A 20061-nucleotide genomic window follows, 5' to 3' on the forward strand; every position below is an offset into this window, starting at 1 on the left:
ATGCTTATTTCTATATTATTAAGTAGGACAATTAACATAGTGGTGGGCAGAGATGGGCAGTTTTTTCAAGTAACGAGTAAAGTAAGGGATTACTATTGCAAAAGCGCTAATTAGATTACCGTTACTTTCCCGTAGGAACGCTGCGTTACTGCGTTACTAAAACTGTGATTTTTTTGCGAGAGTGTCTCATGACAGTGACGTAAGCGAGTGCGACGTTCGTGACAACAGCTGTGTGCAGATCAACAATGGATAATTTGGGGTGGCTGTAGCTCAGGTGGTAGAGCAGGTCATCTACTGATCAGAAGGTTGGTGGTTCGATTCCTGGCTTCCCCTAGTCTGCATGCCAAATATCCTTGGGCAAGATACTAACCCCAAATTGCTCTCCGATGCATCCATCGGAGTATGAATGTGTGTGAATGTTATCTAGAAAGCACCTAGAGAAATGTGCTTGTGTGAATGGGTGAATGCACAAGTTGTGTAAAGCGCTTTGAGTGCTCAGAAGAGTAGAAAAGCGCTATATAAGAACCAGTCCATTTTACCATTTTTTTTTAAATTTTTTTTTTTTTTTTACCATAATATATCGAGTGCAGAGAGAGTATGAGCGTGCAGCGTTTAAAGCGTGGAAGTACTGACCTTACTTTGAGTTTGATTCCATAAAAAGTGACAAAAACATTAGTGTCCGTTGTGCGTGGGAAGAAAACTTCTTTTTACAGCGAAAAAACCCCTAAACTTCCGAGCAAGCACCGAGTAGCTACGACGTAATGGGAAACTCACAGAGAAACTCGCGGATTCTTCCACTGACCGCGGCACACCTGCACCAGGGTAAACCTCCGCCTACCCCACTCCTGCTTTACAGGTGAAAATAGAGCAACAGGACCGCTAGTCTTTGACTTCATTTATTTTCTGCTGTGTTTTACTTGCATCTATTTGAAAGACTGAGTGTAAACACAAAAAATATTTTATTTTATGTGCTGGAATGTGCAGAAAATAGGTTTAAATGTTAAACAAATTTCTTCCAGTCAGAGAATGTTGCATATAATTAAATTTTTGCTTGATGCATAAAGTTAAAAGATTAAAACTAATAAAACAAGTTTTAAAAAGAGACTTTTCCATTTGATTACATTTTGTATGATGATTATGCAGAAAAAGTAGAATTGGGCTGAAAGATCTATCACTTTATCACCTATTCAGGTTGTAAATCGTGTTTTTAAAAAGTAACTAAGTAAATAATTACTTTTGAAAATAAGTAATCAGTAAAGTAACGGGCTTTATTTTTGGGGGGAAGTAATCGGTAATTAGTTACTGATTACTTTTTTCAAGTAACTTGACCAACACTGGTGGTGGGATTAGTGAAAATGGTGGTGGCTTAATAATATCTTGACTGACTCCTAGTTTCGGGCAAAACCCTCGTTAATCTTAACGCACAAGACTCCGACTAAACTACGAAAACTGCACCTTAGATACATTTTGCTTAAAGAAGTTTTCTGCCATTTTAGATGTAGTTTTTGTCACCATTTGCACGTTCAAGGGCTTTTTCTCATTAGTTTCATTTGAATTTTTTTACCATCCAAAAATATGGACATCAGTAAAAAGAAAACAAAATGAACAAAAAACCAGCTGGAGCTAAACTTTGCAGTGAGCCAAAGAACATTTAACGGAGACATTTTAACGTAAGAAACTCAAAGTCAAGGTCCTGCTCACAGAGTTGGTAAACTCCACTAACGGGAGAGGTTACAGCAAACAAGCCAACAGGTGAGGAGCATCGTTTAATCACAAACTGCTCTTCAAAGTAGCCACATGGATGAAGGATAACTGCATCACTCAGGGCAGCTTTGTATGAATTTGCAGCAAACCTCACTTCTGAGGGTACAAATGGACTAAACGAACAAAATAAACTTGACAGCCTAACAAAGCTACTGGATCCCTTCGCTGCGTCACCCATCCATACCATGAGGTAGCCTCTGAAAGCTGAAACTCTTGACAGGACGTCTCCAATTGGATACTCACGGTTACTCACTGAAATGAGACTGTGAGATTTATTAGAAGCTATTTTTTGCTGTGGACTGCCAACCAAGAGAGAAATCACGCGCATGTGGAGTGGGTATCAGTAGCTGGAATCCAACCAGGAAGAGCAGAACTTTTTTGGCGTTTGCCCTCGTCGAGCAACTTCTCCTGGAACTAACGGACAGCATCTTGGAACCCAATCTATAGTGTTCTTACATCACTGGTTACCAGCCAAATGTGTGTTTTTTAAATATATAATTGGTGGCGGCAATATCTGCTTGACAAATTGGTTTTTCCTTTGGCTCCTAATGTCTCGCCAGATTTCATGGATGTCCTGCTAATTTAAAAAAAGGAAAGAAAAAAGGAGGAAAGACAGTGATTATCTGTGGGAATCACTTTTCCAGAAAAATTTGGAAGAAAGAAACATTCAGTCATCGTGCCTCAAGATTAAAGCTTTTATTAAATCTCGTGTTTTTGCAAAGGTGGTGGGGAGGGGGGGAGGGTACTTCCACCTCCATAGATTTCATTCTAGGGATCTGGAGCAGCTTTGCATGACTTGAAAAAATCTTAATTTACCTTAAACACCCTCGCTGCAGGAAGGAGCGCTTTCACAGATCATTCATCCCATCAGCAGTTAGACTCTATAACTCCTCAATCATGATGTCATAAGTCACTGCACACTGTGAACATCCACGGTCACCACTTCATGCATAATGGACCTTCCATGTGTACAGACATGTGCAGGTATATATGTCTGTATATGTATACATATGTATATTTAGTGTGTACATGTCTATAAATAGGAATAGTAGTGGTACAATAGCTATATCAAGCTATATAGTTTATGTCTTCAATATTTCCAATCACATACGGTGTATGCTACGATTGTATATAGTGTATCTTACTTTTTTTCATTGATTGTACTTATTTGTACTTTTGTATTTCCTTCTGATATCTGTACATGAGCTGAGGTGATGCAAAAATTTTCCCGTTGTGGGATCAATAAAGTCTTATCTTATCTTATCTTATCTTATCTTAAACTGGGCCATCTGCAGGACCATTCATTCATATGTTGTTGTTTTATTTGTTAGGAACATAAGAGGCATACTCTTTAACACACTGTGTGTTGCACATGCATATATTGTGGATATATTGTTACGTTGCTGTAGGACACATCAGATCTAACCTACCCGAGCCTAAAACTTTATTAAACTGCAGCTTGTAAGTAATTGATCAGGCTGTTTGTGCTCCGTGTAGATTTTGTTTCATTTTGGGAGCGATTCAAAGCGAGTCCAACTATCTGGGAGCCTCAAGAGAGAGCCACATGCGGAGCTTCATATAGCAACAACGATGACATGTCAGGGAGTCGAGGCTCGAAGCTTCCATTAACGTCTGTGTTAATAATTAAGAGACGGCTGCTTTGTGACAAGAGTTGGGCGACAGAACGGCGGGTTTAAAACGGAGTGTGAGAAAGTAAAAGCGTCATCATCATTATTATTATTATTAAAATATATTGTAAGAAAAACCGATTAAACTCACTAAATCATTAACTTTCTGCTCTGTTGTCATCTTGTTTTTTTTTTCTAAATGTAGCATAAAAATCCAAACCTTTCAGTCACATACGGTCACGTGAACTCTCCGCCTTTACTGTATCATGCTGACAATCTCCCACTCTGAGCTACAACAGGAGAAGTTACAGCCAGAAAGTCTGTGCAGTGAGATCATGGTGCATGTTGATGGATGGGTCAACAAAACACTTCAACTGAGGGGATTATCTGTTTCCTGTTTCAAACACATAGTCCGACTGTGCCTTAACCATGGCTTCATGCTCCACTAATGCATTTAAAATTAGAAAGTTTCCAGCGCTGGAAATGTTGTCTCAATCCATCTGGATTTTCATATGCAGATATTTGTGTATGCAGACTAGCTGAGGAGCTGTAGCCTTGACGCTTTTCTTAGATGATAATAATTAGTGACTGAAGGTTGGGTTTGCTAGTAAGATCCATATCAAGCAGACGTTTCCTTAGAAAGAATAACAGAGTGATTTGGGACTGGAAGTGGAGGCTGCTGCACTCTGCATACATTTTTTTTTTTTTGCACTTTCAGCACCAACCTGGCTTTGCCTGTTCTTTGTAATCCTTTGCTGGTGGGGAAGTCTCCTGTATTTCTCTCCTTTTTTCATGCACAAAGCGCATATTTGCATTCTATGACATTATGCTAATTTCATAGCAAGCCACAGCTCAATGTTCAATACACAAAAACAGAATTTGTCAGAGAAGCCAGCACTGGGTCTTTCTGTTGCACACTTTGTGGTGCAGCTTGAAGGCTCCATGCCGTGAGCGAGAGAGAGAGATAGACAGAGTGGGCATTCATCCTCTCAACATCCACAGCCTTAATTAGAAGCCTAATTACACAGGGAAATGGAAAGCCAGGGGAGAAAAGAAGGAGGGATGGAAGAGGCAGAGAGAGGAAAGATGGCGAGGAGGTGGCGGTGGCGGGGCTCATGCTTCAGAATGGCAGTTCTCAAAAATAGTTCCCCGCCCTCTTACTCCCCCAGCACCGCCGCCGCCACACTTTTCATCTGCACCATGTGACCTGCCAGGGGACCAAAAACATAACAGCTGCAGAGGCTGCTGAGGCGGGCCCCCATGCCTGAGTCAACCTTCTCGGTCCCCAGTTATACCTCCACAGTACCTCCGCCGCAGACTTTGATGCTGCTAAATGCTCTGGGTGTGTCGCAGGTGTTCTGAGATGCATATTGCAGCTTCATTTTATCAGGAATTTGTCATTACTTACTTTATGTGGATGCAGTCAGATTCCTGAGTGAATTCAACTGTTTAAAAATGTTTTAAAATGTCTAGTTTTTGTTCGTTTCTGTGTTTATTTCAGTTTTTATTATAAGATTTCTGAAGATTTCTGAAGATCAGAACTCAAACACAACAGTGTATGAAGGCAGCGATCTCACAGTCATGTAGACCCCCAAAGTCTACATGACTGTGAGGTGAAAGTCTAAATATCAATCACATTATGATTGACATACAAACTGTATGTGCAAAATCCAAGTCTGGAGAGGATCAGCAAAAGAGAAGAGGCATCAAAGACACTGGACACGGCACTGATGCAACCCAGCTAGTGCAGAGTTTGAAATGCACTAGCTGGGTTGCAAAGCTGCTTGCAAAGACACCAGCTGAAGCAGCTTAACTGATGTAGAGGGTTATAAGCTGAGCCAGTGGTTTTTGCAAGCTGACTCAAATCAGCTGATCTGCATTTTCAGTCTTAATGTGTCTAAGGTTTTTGATGAGAACCTTTCAAACCACTAAACCCCAGCAGAAATTTCTGTTTGTGGAGGCCACAGAATTGCAAAATACATCTGAAAAATCTCCCACAACCTGTAGTGAACATTTTTCATGGGAACTTTTTTTTCTCCGTATTGTTATGCCTTTTGGTCAAAAGTCAGTAGTTAGTGCATAGTCTGATTAAGTTACATAAGCAAAGTGATAAATAAGTTAAAAGTTAAGAAATATAAGTAATTCATGCTAAAAACAGTTAAAATGTCTGGGTTCGAAATTTGCTCAGAGTGAGACATCGTTATCACAAGCGATCTTTGTATTGTATGTGCGGAAATGGGAGCGAGGGAGCGCTCTGATCATTCGCCTATCTTTGACGTATTTTCTCCGTTAATGCCGTGAAAAGTGCTTCGGAAGTATTAAAAGAGTGAACGAGTTCATGTACACACTAAAAGTGCCCTACACGCTTGTGCCTTGGAAAACGTTCGTCTTTGTGAGTATTAATGTGTTCAGAGATAACTTTTATATGTGTTTACCTGGAGTGAACTGCGATGCTAATGTAACGACGTGTTAAGCTAGGCTAAGTTTGTCATTAAGATGTGTATTAGCTAGCAATTTATTTTCACTTTCTGTATGTTTCAGTTACAAATAAGAAATAGCAAGGAGAAGCCTTGAGATAGATAAGGCTTTAAAGGATCTTCATTAAAAGCAAGAAAAGCAAGCCTTGTGTGGAAGATCTCGTCTATTTTGTTCGCTAGCTGTCTAGCTTCACATGGTCATGTGTGGTGAGGGCAGCATAAAAATCTTACTGTCAAAACTGTCCAGAAAGGGAAGTCTGGACCTTCTGGTCTAAAATATTTCAAAAACCACTCCTTCAGTGTTATGTGCACCACATCCTGCCTCAGCTTTAAAGAGCTTAAAGAAGAATCACATATACCCCAAGTCCAACCTGATAGTGCAAATAGTTTCAATTAGAGTTTTAAAGTTTTAAGATGTCAGCCTTTAATTTTTTTTTAAATCACAAAACCAATGGGTAGCTCCAAAACCTCAGCGAGAAGTTTATAGACTAACCTTTTCTTTCCCCCCTCCCTCCGTGAATCGCTACCTTATCATGACGGAGAAGTTTGTGTGTCCCAGGGATCCCAGGGGCTACGTTGTTGGGGGGGCTTTTTGCTCCCTGGTAGGGTCTCCCATGGCAAATTTGTCCTGGGTGAGGGACCAGACAAAGAGCAATTCAAAAACCTGTATGTGTGAAAGACCTAGGGGACAGTTCACCCAGCCTGGGATAGGGTTACCAGGGCCCCGACTTGGAGCACCAGGGAGGGTGCTCGAGGGTGAGTGCCTGGTGACCTGGCTGGGCACAGCCCGAAAAAGGGACATGGGCCTACCCTCCTTGCAGGAGGCGCTGTACTGATCGTGTGAAATGTGTGCTGGGCAGCGACCAGGGGCAGAGACCCTGGCAAACCAATCCTGAACGACCAAGACTAGCCATTGGGACATGGAACGTCACCTCCCTGGTGGGGAAGCTGCCTTATTGAGTGCGTGAGGTGGGGAAGGCACCAACCAGGTACAGTTGGGTTTACCTCAACGCACAGCTTGGGCTCTGGAACCAGTCTTGTGCGGGATCTGCAGGCGTATGTTCTGGACACTTGGGTGAAGAGAAGAGTTGAGCTGTCAACTGATCACCATCTGGTGGTGAGCTGTCTGCGAGATCCTCAACTCCCAACCACCGGGTGTTCCGTAGAGGAAGCAGAATCTGGGAATAAGGGGAACGACTCATCCTTCGCTAGAGGTAAGGCCACTGAGGCAGTTAAACAACTCCCTGGTGGCAGGGCTCCTCGTGTGGATGAAGTTCTCTCTGAGTCCCTGAAGGCTATGGATGCTGTCTTGACTGACACGCCTCTACCATTTTGCATGGAGATCAGAGGCGGTACCTCTGGATTGGCAGACCAGGGTGGTGGTTCCCATCTTCAAGAAGGGGGATGGGATAGGGGATCACACTTTTCACACTAGGAAAAGTGTTTGGCAGGGTGCCGGAAAACTCTCCAGAGAGAAATCTGGATTATTCAGACTTTGTAAATAACTTCTGGAAAGACAAAGTGTTTTAAAATGTAGCATGCACCACAATCAATCATTAATCATCTATACAAAGTTATCAAAAAAGTCCCTGTGATGCAAAATTCTCTGACAAGAACTATTCCACAACAGTGGAACAAAGGTTTTCTTTTACTGTGATGTTGTGGAAAGGAGTTAGTGAGTGCAGCTGGTCTGGGATGAATACTTTGAACAATCTGCTGTATTTAGAACATTTTATCTTCCATCAGAGAGTTTGTTCTGACAAGCAAATGAAGCCATTACACTCAAGCAGACTTCACTGACAAAAACAGTAATTTTGCCTGACAAAACAGGGGCTGTTGTTCATCTGCTGCTGCCCATTTCAGTTTGTTAGTTTGTGTTATTATCTGGCTTTGGTGTTTTATTGGGTTTTAGTTTGGATCAGAACCACAGACTTTACGTAACACAGACGTAGCTTAAAAGAGAAGTAAGCCACATGTTTAAGTGTCTCACCTGCATTCATTTTATACACCATAAGAGGGAGCTACCCATGAAAGGACTTCCTGCACTGTAGGATTCAATATGAAAACATCGTTCTAACTCGACCTCAATAAACTCTTCCCTGAGATGTTTATGGGTCTAGGCACTCATTTCAGGTCATATTCCGATGGCTACCTCCATCTTTTACACCATCTGTGATGGTGAATTGCAAAAGTTACAGAAAGGAGATCAGCAACTTTTCTTTCAGCAGAGAGAGAGCGATTTCTTCGTTGGTGCATTGTTTTCATTTATTAAATAACTCTGTCAGCAACATTGTCTCCCGGTCATGATATCGTGGCAAAAAACTGAACCGCGGACAGAAAAACGTTGACTGAGATCCAATCAGACAAAATCTATTCATGCGTCTTTGTTTTTTAATCCAACATTTCAATTGAGAACTAATGCCATTACTCCGTTCTCCATTCTCAATTCCCCTTTTCTTACATACAAAGCCACTGTGTTCATCTTCATGTAAATTCTGTCTCATTGGTTGCACGATGACTTTCACAACCATCACCAGCAAGATGTGAGAAGTTTAGCTTCCTGTTAGAGTTCAGTAGAATGTTATCCATGTGGTGTTTCTTTTGTTGATGTTTGCAAACAGATTCTTGAACACACAATTTATCTTGTTAAACCAGGGGTGGGGAACTCCAGGCCCCAAGGGCCGGTGTCCTGCAAGTTTTAGATGTGTCCTTGATCCAACACAGCTTATTTAAATGGCCAAATTACCTCCTCAACATGTCTTGTTCTCCAGAGGCCTGGTAATCATTTGATTCAGGTGCGTTGACCCAGAATGATGTCGAAAACGTGCAGGACACCAACCCTTGGGGCCTGGAGTTCCCCACCCCTGTGTTAGTCTAACAAGGACGTCCTGGCACACTGATCCAGCAGTGAAACTATGTCCCAGTATTGGCATGACTTTTATTTTGGAGCCAGTTTGCTACATAGATTAGACACTGAGAAAATACCACCGGCCAACGGTCACTGGTGTCACTGCTGGAGCAGCGCAGTGCCTCCGTCCTTCCTTAAAGGCCAGAAAGCCTTTAAGGAAGCCTTTAAATGTTACAAACTGCATCAATATCTCAAAAAGTCACTTGTTTTTTTTTTCCTGCATACAAACTACTGTTCAAAGTATCTACTCACACTACAACATGCATATGAAGCATTTGCTGTATGTTTCTAATTGTGTACAATGGTGCACGTACAGGAAATGACAGCCCACAGCAGATGAGAGAGTGTAAATAGCTGCATGTTTCCCATACATGTGGCTGCAAAGAGCAGAAAGACTCTTCTTAAACTGGTTGAGCTACTGCTGACATGTCCTTGAACAAGACGCTATGCTCCTGCTAACTCCTGCTCGGCGGATGACCCTGCACTTTGACCTCAGGGTACCAAAAACAGCACAGCTACATCCAAAAAGCATGTTCCAGTATACCACATGAAAACACCGCAGTAGTGTGAATATTTCAATAATACATCAGCAGAAAGGTGAAGAAGCTGCTGTTTGTTTTCACGCTGCGCTCTCACGCTTCCCATTAGTGTAAATAAAAAGGTGGCAATAGCTCGAACTCGCACATGAAAACATGAATGTTTTGCTCGACTTTTTTTCCCGCCACTCCACCTGCTGTCCTGCATCTCGAAATCATCGAGGCTAGAGGGATAATCAGGGCTGAGGTATGTGGTAGGTGGGGGTTGTCCATCCGTCTTATGGATATATATATATATATATCCCAGTCACCTTCTGCAGCCAGTAACGCCCACAGACCAGAATGCAAAAGCCAGAGCCGGTCCTGTGCAAGTCAAGCAGGTGAATCACAGTGAATGCATGTGTATAAGTGGTCATGTGACGTGTGGACAGATGGATGGGCATATAGATTAGATGTGTGGGCTTTAAGTGTGTGTGAGTGTTTATGCATGTTCCTGATGGGCATGAGTGTTCGCCGAGTACCTTTGTTTTGTTTATATGGTCCATTTAAGTGTGCCTGTGTGTATGTGTGTTCATCTTAATGCAGTTCAGTGTGTGTGAAACAGCTGATAGGTTCAAATTTAAAGCGTGACAGTGAGTGTGTGGGAGAAGAGATGAAGGCCAAGTGGCCTGCCAATCCAGGCAGCTGCCGTTCACACTCAAATCACAGAAATCACTCTTAACGCGATCCATCTACACCGAGAAAAATGCAATCGCTGTGGCTTCTTAAAGATTAGCTGCATATAGTGTTTGTATTAAAACAGCAAAACATTACATTACATTACTACAACTCTTGTTTCCAGTCCATCATGAACCTTCACAGACATCACAGATTAAAGTTTCTTTAAAGCAGGTTTGGCAACCCATTGGAGGTGTAACCATTCTTTAAAAGCCAGGGTTTGGATTAAACCTTCATTTTTGGGACATGGCCTTGAGTCATTACTCAGACCCGTCCTCATTTTCAGTCAGCCTGTCTGTGTCACGGCTGGGGCGGCAGTCGTGTGGAGGGTGAGAAAGGAGGGTCCAATAGCAGACAACGGCGGAGGTGCAAGTGGGTTTTATTTACAGTGCACAAAACCAAGAAGCGGGCAGAACCGAAACATAAACCTAAACTGGGAAAGCTAAATGACGGAACGGAGAACGCAGAGAGACGTAGTTACACCGAGAAACACAGACGACACGACGAGAAGCACAGGCAGACACCAACTATGGTCGTGTCCAAATTCATGGGCTGCATCCTCCTGAGGACCCGGCCTTCGCGGTCTACGTGGGCCGGGTCCTCAGGAGGTCGGGTAGGCCGGAAGTAAACGGCTATGGAATTGGACGGTCTAGCCTTCTCGATCTACTCCCGAAATGGACCCGAAATCTTTCTCCGTTTTTTGTGTTCATTTTTAATTATCAACGAGCTAACCCACATTCTCGCCTGAAAATATGTTAAAAGTTTATTTTGTGGCCCAGAAAGATTAATAAGAGTAATTTTAAAACTTAGTAGCGGCCGCCATTGCCGGAAACTGGAGCTTGGCTGGGCCGCGCTATGAATTCTGGGATATGGTGGGCCAAGAAGGACACACCCGACCCATCCTTCAAATTCGGGGAAAAGGAGGACGCATTTGTCGGCTGCATTCGGAGGGGTCTATGAATTTGGACAGCCTTCGGCGCGTCGCTGTGACGTAATCGGTCTACAAATGCGGCCTCAGGAGGATGCAGCCCATGAATTTGGACACGACCTATAAATACACACACCAGGTAATCAGGAAATGGCACACAGGAGGGGACACAGCTGGAACTAATGGGCATAACGAGACAGAGGGAGACACAGGTAGGGAAAATAAACACGACAACCAATACAAAATCAGAATAAACTAGAAAATAATAATCACAAACTCAAAGCGCTGGGTCACCGACCCAGGACCACGACAGTCTGAGCTGGATATGATTCGTAAAAATGCAGATATGTGATGTTTCTGAATGTTTGGTAAGTTTTGAAAATGTTCAGAAATCCTCCCTTTCATTAAAATCAAAGATGACATCGATTAATTTATAAACGGCACATGATATTTATGCAAGTAAAGTTAAATGTGGTGTGAGATTGTGTCTTGACTGAAACAAACACAAGAGGACAGAAGAGTAAATCCTTCCTGACTCAGCAGGAGGAAGATTAAATCATCCATTAAATCATTTTAGAATATAAGATGTTTATGTTTGTACGATCTGTGCATTTGGTTTTTAAGCCCTGAGCCTCGCTGTGTTGTATTCTATATTTAACTGTTACTGAGTGTCTGGTTTTGTATGTTACTGTTGAACTCTGTAAAGTACTATTTGCTCCGATTGGTCTGATTGCTCCTAATGAGCCAGCAAACCTTACCTTGAAAACTTTGTCTGGAAAACTTTAATCCCAGATAAATGTAGTGGAGAAATTCAGCCTTAGGCGAGTCTCTGCATACTTAAAATACCTACTGATATTTAAAAATGAAATATTATGTTAATGAAAACATATAATGTCCTAAAAATGTTCAGTCCTTTTTTTGAGCATCTGTGGTACCGTTGTGGATTCGCTCACCACTTCCCTTCCCTCCACTCGTTCTGATTTTACTAAATACAAACACTGACTTACTGATAGCACTTCATTATTTCTAATATAGATATCCAGTAATATCATTGAAGTGAATTATTTTAATCATGTGGAGAAAATCTAATATGCAACAGCCCTAAATGCCACTTAGGGTTCGACTATCCGGCCTTTGACGGAGTCAAATTTCCAGCTTGAATTAATGCTTCGGTCCACACCCGTCTGCAATGCCCCCTATCGTAGCAGGGACATCCAACACCTGGCCCACGATCCAAAAGGGGGCCAGTAAATGGTCTGCTAGGTACAAAAACTGCAAACACTGAGGCCTTTTCATCCTGTTTAACAGCAGGAAGGTTTGCGCTGCAGGTCACTAAGAACAGATTATAACCTGAGGCTGTCCAAGCCTCATATCACCCGTTCTGAAGACCTGACATCACTAATGGCCTCCCATACTTCACCAAAACTAAGGTTGGGTATTTTTTAATGACACAAACCACCTGAATGTGGAAAATGTGGGATGTATTGCTGAAAGGAACATCTCAGGCTGTTCATCAGTTTTATGTAGATGAAGGTTTTCTGAATGTACTTTGCATTAAATTAAAGAGAAACAATTTGCAGCTCTGAGTTTCACATTCGTGGTATGCGATAGGTTTACCTGTCCAGCCTACTTAAGACCAAACTGGGTTGTTTTTGGTCCACAACCTAAAGTGAGTCTAAGACCTCTGGATTAAAGAAACCATAGAGAGAACTAGGGATGGGTACCGGCGTTCTGACATAAACGGTAGTAACCAGACCGAAAAGCAGCACATATTTCGGTGCTATTTTTTCCTGAGCTGTGATACACTTTAGATTCTAGCCAATCATTTTACGTTTCTGAGGATAGTAGGCGGGTCCAGGTACGTACGTTCTTTTAGAGCAGAGCTACAGATTAAAAATGTCCAAGGCGAAGCGGTCAAAAGTCTGGCTGTACTTCACAGCAAAAGATGCAAACTCAGCAGCTGCAACAAGTGCTTTAAGCTGATACTGTGATACTGTCAAAGGAGGTAACACCTCGAATCCGATGAAACACCTGGCGACGCATAGCGTTTTTTTAAAAGCCGAGAAATGCGCCGTATTTGATAGCTTGCTGCGAGACCTCACACCGTGCACATCTACTGCGGGTGTGGTGCCTGTTATCGGACCCAGAGTTAGCAACATCCCCCAAAAACCTGAAGAGGAGAGTCCTGGCCCCTAGCCCTGCCAGTGTAGCAGAAATGATGAGGATGATGATGCAGCAGCAGCCGTTCTTCTCTGCGTGAGTAGCTTCATGTTGTTCGTGTGTAATTTACGTTGAGTAGGCTAACCACGTTATTACATTAATGCATGTAAGGTGAACTAGCAAACATCATCATAGCTACATGCAGCTGTCTTCTTGTTTGATGGCAGATACTCCCTTCACCCTGGCCAAAAAGGCTAAAATGACCAAAGAAAAAGTGGAAAACAGTTAAACATGAGAGGTTTTTGGACAAAGTTTGTGTTTTTTCCATTGTTTAAGCGCTGCTTCCAGCCAAGAGTGATACCATATATGCCCTATAGCTGCAGAAAAGGCTAACATTGTTATCTTTTTACAAAAAAACAGCTGAACATGAGAGGTTTTTGGACCAATTTTGTGTTCTCCATTCTTTAAGCACCGTTTAAGCACCGGCACCGTTTCAAAAGTACCGGTTTGGCACCGTTATCGAATAAAACCTAAACGATACCCATCCCTAGAGAGAACACTGAGGACACAGAACGTGTAATAAATGAAGACGTGCGTTATTTGACTCTTCATGTTTGATTCTGGGCGAGTGTTTTGTTCTGTTGGGAACATGCCTTCTCCTCGGGATGTTTGTCTGCGGAACAAAACTGGGATTACACACGAGGGCTGATTTTAACTGGTCCTCTGTCTCCCGGTTTAATTACAGAGAAGCCCATAAGGACACAACTTCACACTGCGTTTACAACACTGTTAAAGATGAAGCAGCTTTTTCTGCAGTTCTGATGAGCCTTGCTTACAGCTTCACAACAACTTAAAAGTTTATAACAGCAAATTAGGTAACTACAAGAAGCTAGTTTTCAGGTCTTGAATACATGTAACAGTGCGTAAAACGGTGCATTTAACAGTTCACAGCGGTAGTTTTACAGCTCGATTCGCCCATGTGTCTTCGAGACACTTGCCCGCAAAAGGCGCGTCGCTCCAGTCCTTGTAAACGTCTGTAAGAGCAGCGGGTGGGCCGAGCTGGAACAGCTACAGCGGCAGCGTCATTAAGTTACAGAGGGGGAGGGCGTGATATGATGCAATTTTATTCATTAGTGGTCTGATGGATGTTCAGCTGCCTGTGATTAGGAGGGGTAAACAGCAGCTGTTCGCTGGAGTGAAAGTTGTTCCGCCGGAGAAGGTCATAACTCCGTCCACGCTGGGAAAGCAGAGGCTGCAGCTCAGAGCAGGAAACAGCTGATTCACGGGCAGAAAGACGAGCGCAACTCCACAACTGAGCTCGCAACCAGATTCCATCAGAGTGGTTTAGCAACCACAGCATGAGTTACTACAGCAGGTATTTTTATTTGATAAAAAAAGAAATAAAACTGTAAAACGTTCGCTGTCAATCTGAACACTGCCCGCCGCAGGTGAGGCGACAGGTGTCGTTCTCTCTGCAAACAGCTTAAAGGTTTGGAATGAATCCTGATAAAACTTTGTTGGGATGCAGAGTGGGGTCGGAGCGTTCTCTATTGGAATGATCTTCCTCTTCACATTATCTACATCAGTGTGGTTTTTAAATCCAGATTAAAAACTCATTTTTATTCCCTTTGACTCAGTGGGTAACTCACACTGTTAGTTTTTTGTTATCTATTTATTTTATTTATTATTCTTATTGTATTTTTTGATATTTCTGCTGTACAGCACTTTGGTCAGCCATGTGTTGCTTTTTTAAAGTGCTATATAAATAAATGATGGTGTGGATGCAAAGTGGGGTGGTGTTAAAATCAATGTCAACTAGGGATGCAACGATACCGATACTGGTATCGGGTATCGGGGCCGATACTGTAAAATGTGTGTGTACTCATACTCGTAAAAGTTAACCGATACCATGAACCGATACTAACTTATTTCATTAATCAGAGGGTGGCTTGTCATTTCTGTTGTAGTTTTTTAGATTGGCCACTAGGGGGACATCCCTAGTCCCCCTAGTGGCCAATCTCGTCTAACCCTGTGCCTAAACAGGCACAGGGTTAGACGAGTGAGACTGGCGGCTCCAGATAAAAAAGAGAAACTGGAGGCTGCTGTAGCTAGGCTAAACAAAATGTCAGCAGTGTGGAACAGCCAACTTTAACTCAGGTTTTGGAAAAGCGAAGAAAAATGTCAAGAGAAAATCCACGGGCAGTTTAAATAACAGAGGCTCTGACTCATTTTATCGCTCTGGATGACCAGCCAATGCCGGCCGTGGAAAACATAGGATTGCACCGTCTTCTCAGCATACTTGAGCTGCGATATGAAATAATAAATAAACAGAAGTGTTTATTATTCTGAAAGCTCGAGACAGTGCCAATAGTTCAGTGATATTTTGTTAAATTACAATGTGGAGACTCAATAATTTAACAGAAGTGCTTATTTTTCACTTGAAATTTTTTTGTGGTCATTTTTATTAAGATTTTATTTTTTATCAGCAGAGAATAAAATAAAACCTGTCTTCCAATTCATTGTATTTGTGTGTGTGTGGTAGAAGTATCGGTTTTTGTACTCTGTATCAGCAAGTACTCAGATCCAAGTATCAGTATCGTATCGGTTTGAAAAAATTGGTATCGTTGCATCCCTAATGTCAACTTAATGATTTATTGGTCAAACATTGACAGAAAGCATCATGACCATTATTCTTAAGTGTGGTGTGTGTTATCAACATACAGCAAGCACCGTAGGAAGAATTACATCTGAAGGTCAAAGTGATAATAAATAAATCTATATATGATAATATAAAACATGTTGGTATGAAAGACTAATTTGACTATGACTTTGTTTTGTGCATTAAAGAAAGAGGTTTAAATGTCATCTGAATACATTTACACAGTTTCTGAATAAGGAAACAAAATAACCTTTTTAGTTGATATTTATAACTAAACATTTATAGAAATTTCACTAAACAACGAAATACATTTTACACATGTACTATATCCACAGAAATAAAAATATTATAGAAAAATTATTATATGCTCCTGGCCGCCACCCGGCACACAATGCACCCGACCCCTATGGTGCCTCCTGCGGGAGGACGGGCCCCATGGACTAAGGCCCGGCCACCAGACGCTCGCCCTCGGGCACCCTCCCCGGGCCTGGCTCCAGGGCGGGGCCCCGGTAACCCTATCCTGGGCAGGGTAAACTGTTCCCTCGATGTTCTCTTCATAAGGGTCTTCTGAATCGCTCTTTGTCTGCTTAGGCTGCTGCCCCCGCGACCCGGCCTCGGATAAAGCTGATGAAGATGGATGGATATATTCAACAGTCTGCACTTTGCACTTCTTTTTGCTGCGCTACAAACTTAAAGTACGTTTAAAAAGAACAAAGAATAAAAATACAATTCTATTATTCGACGTACGGCCCAGAGAGCGAGCGGCTGTGGCGCCATTTTTAAAATAAATAAATAAAACAGTCTCTGGGCTGTGGCTGTAGTGAGAATGATGGAGAGCTGTGTGCAAGATGTGCATGTCATTTTTAACATTATACTTTTATTTTATTGTCATTTTCCACTTCTAATGAGCTGGACTTGCAATTTTAAATAGTGCTTTTTTGGTAAATGGTACTCTTTTACACTCACATTGATTCATATAGTGCTTTAAAAACTTTTTACCAGCAGTCACTTAACATTGTGTGAAAAGAGCCACAGATAAACTTCAGATCTTAGAGCTAAATTAGTTTATTATGGAGACGAGCTCCTGAGATCAGCTTGCTCCTTGGTTGTGATTAATAATTTTGATCCAGCCCTGGTGGAGTCGACACCTACAGCATCAGGAACTCTGAGGGACTAATTTAGGAGGGGCTCAGAGTAGAGCCTGCACACTGAAAGGAACCAGCTGAAGTGGTTCTGGCGTCTCTGTAGGACGCCAGAACCACTAGACAGGGCCTGGCATTTGTGCTTAACCTGCACAGACTCACATTTGAAGCAGGAACGGATGGATTGGTCGAAGCATTTACTTTTTAAACCTAAAAGAATAAACTTTTGAACTGTATAACAACATCCATCTTTGATTTGTTGCTAAATTAATTTTTTTAAAGTGCTAAAAAAATCATCCAGTTTCAACTGATTTCGACATAAAAGGAAAGCGCTGATGACGGAGAACTTGAGTTCACCCGACAGGTCTGCGGCTCTGATCAAAGCTCTCAGATCTCTGCAGGGATTTTGAGCTTGAGGCTGAACTGTGCACTAAAGTTCCCACACACGCTCACGTTGCAGGCCAAATAAAAGGTCTCTGACGGAGGTCCCGGAGGGAAGTCGGGCAGGTTGGTGGTTCGAGCAGACGGAGCAAGAGGCCGAGGATCAGATGCCTCTAAGGACGACGCAGCAGATGGTTGATGAGGAAGCTGCTTGCTATGCATTAACAGTCATCCAGGTGCACAGACAGAGAAAAGAGGCAAGAGTGACGCCTTTCATTTCGTCTGCTCAGGCACTCAATGTATGCATAAGCAGCGCAGTCTGTTCAGAAGTCATTATATTCTTCTATTCATGAGTAGGCAGGAGCTGAGATACAGGATTACAGGCTCTCTCAGGTTAGGAGAATATATTCATTGTGACGGAGACGGTTTAACTGCTCGGGTGAGGATACCGACAGCTTTACATGCAGGAAGAGCACTTTCATGATCAAAAGAGCCGGAGCTTTTTCGATTAGCATCTAGCCAAATGTCATTTTAGAAAAAGTAAAAAACAAGTAATTATTTTAAAATCACACTGCTTATTTGTCCAAACAATAACCCAAACCGTATAAAACTGTATCATATCTTTATGTTCCAGCTGTGCTTCTAGATGCAAATGCAATGCTTGTACAAACACTCGTGAAGGAACAAGTCCTCCTAAAGAACCGACTGAAATTTAGGATGATTCCATTTCAACAAGTGACACTTTTGTCCTCCTAGATGTTCTATAATCAGATACAGCTGCATTAGCTGTAAGTGCAAGACTATTGCACAGTGGGAGGGTTAAAAAAAAAAAGAGCCACTCAACCACAGAGTGCGAGACAATGTAAATTTAGAGAGCGGGGTCGCCGACTTGTGAGGCACATCGTGCACAGAAGTCACAACAGTCAGCTGACGCTGTAGCTGCAGAGCTCCAAGCCTCCTCTGGCATTAACATCAGGGTAAAAACTGTGCACCAGGAGCTTCATGGTGTGGGTGTCCACAGTCGAGCAGCTGGTGTCGGTATAATGATGCACAGTACTTTTGTATATAATGTATTTTGCATGCAAGAATTGCACTAGTTATTAAAAGGGTTACATTACTGCAGTAGCATGAAAATGTTAGATTTCCGATGAAATGCAGTGGAGTGCAGGTTTAAGGATAAATTAATCTTTTTAGGTGCTTCTTTTAATTCAGGGCCAATCTAGACTGAATGTGTGTTTCCTGTGATAAGCTGACCAAGATGCTAGCTGTAGCTTAGCTTAAATGATTTGATATCAAGGATCCATTCCCATGCTTTTCCAACTTTACCACAGGAATGTCCCCAACACAGGAGTGACGTCACTCAATGTTCCAGCATCCGAGTTCTGAGACAAATGGAACACAACAACAATCTTCTACTAATGAATTTCCTGTCAGTGATTAATTACATTCATTAAATTAGTCTAGCGACATGTTGTGTATTATAATGCAGTTTAACGTTTTCATTTTGAACCAAGCCTGGCTGACTGTTTAGTCTAGCCTAATAATGAATCGTGTAATCTGCTACCAATTTATTTTCTGTCAAATAATGACTACTTTTAAATTTGCATTCCAGCTTATAAAAAAAGCATAAAGTTCAAGGTTTTAGTTAATTATTAGAAGAACGCTCAAGTTCCTTCCTTTTTAAAAATTTAGACAACTCATGACTGATCACTCTGATTGGTTTTAATATTCTCACCTCAACGGCTCGCAGCAGATGGCCCGGCCCCGCCCCTCCCTGAGCCTGGTTCTCCTGGAGGTTTCTTCCAGCTAAACAGGAGTTTTTTTCCCCACTGTCGCCATGGTGCTTGTTCATAGGAGGTTGTTTGAGTGTCGGGATTTTCTCTGGATTACTGTAGGGCCTTTATTTTACACTATAAAGCACATTGAGGCGACTGTTGTTGTGGTTTAGAGTGAACTGAAGAAGCTTCTTGGATGAGAGGTGAAACGTCTTCAAGTAACTTAAAGAAGTCCAGACGCTTTTCTTTACAAGCTCCTTTGACTACGATGACCTGGATGACTGAGAACCTTCACAGACATTTAGAGCTATATAAATAAAACTGGTTGAATTGAATCTTTTAACGAAATCTGTTGATCGACTGATCAAATCCTGCTAAGCAGGTAGCAGCTGCACTTACAGTATTGTGTAGATATTGACAGAGACTTGGGAGCCTATGACCTCAATCCATTATGTTTCTCTAAATTAGATGTTAGCAACTAGAGGAGGGCGATATGACCAAAAATATTTATCACGATATACATTTGAAAATTTGCGATAACGATATAATTGACACCAGACAAAATACTTTACAACTCCACAACTTTATTAGTGCAAAAAAAAAAAATCAATGTATTTTCACTTAAACAAGCAGCTGTTTTTTATCTGCATTAAAGTTATATAAACTTTAACAGTGCAAATTCAAATTCTTTGCTGACAGTTTAACCAAAAGGCATTTCCAGTGGAAATTGGCCGACATATCCTCAGCATAACCATGTATAATATCCACAAAACTTAAAAAGAGGTTATACACACACAATACGGTAAGATTATGTTGAAGCACAGTACGTATCACTCCGCGAGGCTCCGCCTACGATAGCCGTAATGCTCCGACAATCCATCAAGCGGTGCGGCTTCGTAGCTTAGCAAAGTCGTACTGAAACATTTGACAGATTTTCGAGCGCCGTGTACATAAAATCGTTTCGAGGTCAGTAAACACAACCAGAG

At 42.0% G+C, this 20061-nt stretch overlaps 1 protein-coding gene and 1 long non-coding RNA gene across 5 annotated transcripts in view; both read right to left on the bottom strand.

Moving 5' to 3' along the window:
* The window catches only part of LOC146516158 (uncharacterized), a 28462-nt gene extending 13305 nt beyond the window's left edge, over positions 1-15157 (bottom strand). The window contains exon 1 of the long non-coding RNA XR_014874434.1: positions 13529-15157. This is a non-coding gene — a long non-coding RNA (uncharacterized LOC146516158). The remainder of the gene's footprint in view (positions 1-13528) is intronic.
* kcnq5b (potassium voltage-gated channel, KQT-like subfamily, member 5b) overlaps positions 1-20061 on the bottom strand; it is a 165554-nt gene that overhangs the window by 116328 nt on the left and 29165 nt on the right. The gene's annotated exons all lie outside the window — the stretch shown is intronic.

This window comes from Neolamprologus multifasciatus, chromosome 6 (genome assembly GCF_963576455.1).
Source record: "Neolamprologus multifasciatus chromosome 6, fNeoMul1.2, whole genome shotgun sequence".
Taxonomy (NCBI): Eukaryota; Metazoa; Chordata; class Actinopteri; order Cichliformes; family Cichlidae; genus Neolamprologus; species Neolamprologus multifasciatus.